This window comes from Rhinoderma darwinii, chromosome 2, assembly GCF_050947455.1.
Source record: "Rhinoderma darwinii isolate aRhiDar2 chromosome 2, aRhiDar2.hap1, whole genome shotgun sequence".
NCBI lineage: Eukaryota > Metazoa > Chordata > Amphibia > Anura > Rhinodermatidae > Rhinoderma > Rhinoderma darwinii.
In genome coordinates, this window is record NC_134688.1 from 41,070,537 (window position 1) to 41,074,102 (window position 3,566).

The window sequence follows — 3,566 nt, forward strand, 5'->3', positions numbered from 1 at the left end:
ATTTTGAAGCATTTCTTGATATTCTGGGGTTATTTCCATTCAGATATTGGATACTAAAGAAATGATCCTCCTTCCAAGTTTCTTTCACAATCTCTAGTATATATGAATAACAGAACCCATCATGATGAAGTGATGTACATTGTCAACACGTACTGATGTTTTACAAGACTGCAAAAATAGATGGGATCTTTTACTTATCCTGAGTTACAGCCTGTATTGTATTCCAGAGCTGCATTCACAATTCTTCTAATTGACTTTGGAATCAGCCAACATTCTTGTTGTCATCAGACCCATCCACAACAGTTTATCTGAGCTCCTATAATGCAGAACAGTTAGATTTTCCTACAACAGATTACAGTACAGGGCCTGGTGTAAAGACTAGAAGCCGGATTACCAGAGCAACCATTTTACAGACAATGAACCAGAAAGCGATAATTTAGTGCAGAAGTACTCAGTATTGTAAATGTGGACAGTGATGTTAGGTGCTCCTCCTGCAGCGGAATCCCCGGCTAGTGCGTTGCCGACGCTCTGGCCGGGAATTCTGCTACTAGAGGGAGCCCCTGACAACACTGTCCATTTACGGACAGTCAAGTCAAAGGCTCCTCCTGGAGCGGAATACCTGGCCAGATCATTGCCGACACTCTGGCCGGGGATTACGATTATGGAGAAGCCCCTGATGTCACTATCCATATATGGATAATGACGCCAGGGTTTCCTCCAGGAGAGGAATCCCCGGCCAGAGCGTCGGCAACGCTCTGGCTGCGGTTTCCACTCCTAGAGGGAGCCCCAATGGCGCTATCTATAGGGAGGGGGTGGCGCTTTCTACAGAGGGGTGTGTGTGGCGCTATATACAGAGGGGTGTGTGTGGCACTATCTACATGGGGGTGTATGTGGCACTATCTACAAAGGGATGTGTGTGGCACTATCTACAGAGGGCACTGTGGTATTATCTACAGGGGGTGTGTGGCACTATCTACTGATGGCACTGTGGCATTATCTACAGAGGGCACTATGGAGCTATCTATAGAGGGCACTGTGGCGCTATCTACAGAGGGCACTGTGGCGCTATCTATAGAGGGCACTGTGGCGCTATCTACAGAGGGCACTATGGCTTTAACTACAGAGGTCAATGTGGCATTATCTACATAGGGCAATGTATATATGGGGGCACAATCTGGGGGCCTAACTTCTATATGGGAACATAAAGGGAGCCTAACTTTTATATGGGGTCACAAACTGAGGCCTAATTTCTTTATGGGGGCATAAACAGGGGCTAACTTATATATGGGGGCACAAACTGCAGTTTTCTGCCGTGAGTTCCCCTACAAAGGAGCCCACTAAGTCTGTGCTGACCAAGGGCCCACATAAACCTGGAGCCGGCTCCGCACTTAACATACCCTTGAGCACAGAGCAAGGCAGAGGGCAAAAGCAGCATGGTCTTGTATGAAGAAGGCATGGTTGTGGAACAAGTGCAATTAGTAACTGTGGCTTCCATAACTATAAGGGGGCATCATACCAGGTTATTGTCATGGACACAGGGTATGTGGACCCACTAGGCCGCTCCGCCGTAGCGGGGAGGCAGCTGACCAGGTCACAGTCTATGCGGAAGTAAATGGCAGACAGTAATGCTTGGGTGCCTGAAATAGTACGGGCGGTGGCTGTGGCTTCAGCACGGATGGAGGCAGGTGCAGCAGGTGGCGCCAGACGTGGCGGGCTGTATCCGATGAAGTAAATGACACTTGGCATGGCAGAAGACACTTGACGCTGGTAGGCACAGGAACAATACGGAATACAGGAACGGTAACAGGGCACGGGTAACAGCTGGAACGGGAGACACTAAGAGACCATTGTGAGACAGACTGCGAAAGACTAACGACGCTCAGGCAAGGATTAGAAGGCCAGGGGCCTTCTTATAGACCAGGAAATCGCGGCAGTTGATAGGGATGACGATTTCCTAATTGCACGCGCTGGCCCTTTAAGGCCGGGCGCGAGCGTGCGCGCGCACCCTATGGGACCCAGCCGAACGGAGCGGAAGTGAGCGCTGGCATCTCCTAGGAGGGAGACGGAGGCCAGCGCTCACAGATCCATGGCTGCGGGCGTCGGGAGGTGAGTAAACCCGATGGCCCGCGGCCATGGACGCTACAGTTATTTTGGACAATTGTATGCTTTCAGTTTTGTCTGAACAGTTTGGGAAACGCCCTTTTCTGTTCTAGAATGACTGTGCCCCAGTGCACAAAGCAAGATCCATAAAGACATGGTTGGTGAGTTTGGTTTTCAGACCTCAACCCCATCCAACACCTTTGGGACCAACTAGAATGGTGATTGTGAGCTGGGCCCTCACCTCCAACATCAGTGTGCAACCTCACAAATGCTCTTCTGGATGAATGGGCAAAAACAGGCACACTCCAAAATCTTGTTGAAAGCCTTCCCAGAAGAGTGGAAGCTGATAGAGGATAAAATGTCAGTCTGCATATGTGTCCATTTGAATTTTTTTGTTTACGGGGAAATCGCTAGTAGCCCTATATACCCCGGCAGCTACACACTGTTTATTTCATTTTTTACCTCCTAGATACCTAACAACTAAACTGGTAGGAGATGGATAATACTCTATGACAGAGCCTGTTGATAAACAACATTGACAGTTTTATTGGCAGGTGCAAAGACATAAAGATGTTTACCTTATCCAATGTATCTTAAATTTGGGCATGAAACTCCAAATTAAGTTATGTAAAAGCAGTTGTTATTACTTTGGTTTCAAGGCTATTGCCTGTAATGCCATGAGTGGCTCTGGAGGAGTTGGTAAGTCTGGTATCTGTTCCCTGCTTCTAGAGCAGCACATACCTGGTACCTTCTTGGGAAACTATAAGGCACCTCAGAAAGTGCATGAAATTTCCATTTTGCCAATCACAACCAATCTTTGTTGGCCATAGGCTATGGTTGGATCATAATTGAAAGCAACATCATTCATGAAAGCCAGCTTATTAGCACGCTGAACAACACGATGCGCTCTATCAGTTGCTTTCTAACCTGAGTTTGGGCAGGAATCTATGCGCTTCTGAGAGCCACCTGTCTGATCTGTTGCTGAGAAAGACGGGCCCGAGTTTTCTAAGGAGTTTCAGCAGCTCGAGCAGCAGTATGACACATATGATCAGCTTGCATTGGGGACAGAGTTTGCTGAGGAGTCTCTGGAGTTCGTGATGCAGCTTTCCTCCTGGCCATTGTAGACTTCCTGCCAGTTGACAGAGTTCTCTTTGGTGGCAATTTGCAAATTGAAGTTAATGTTTTTTTTAGATCAAATTTGCTAAGTTTAGATCCTGAAGTTGTGGCTTCTTAGAAGCCCAGTGTAATTCACTTTAGAAATGTGAAATCAAAATCTCATGGCCAAATTGGCTTTAAGCCTTCACTCGACTTGGTTTTATTTTTTAAAGGATCCCACCGAAGTCAGGAAGATCAACTGGCAGTTGCCGTCCACTTCAAGATTTATGACCAAAAACTTTAATATGTGCCCAAAAAGCATAAGATGCAATGGGGGATGATTTATCTAAACTGGTGTAAAAGAAAAATGA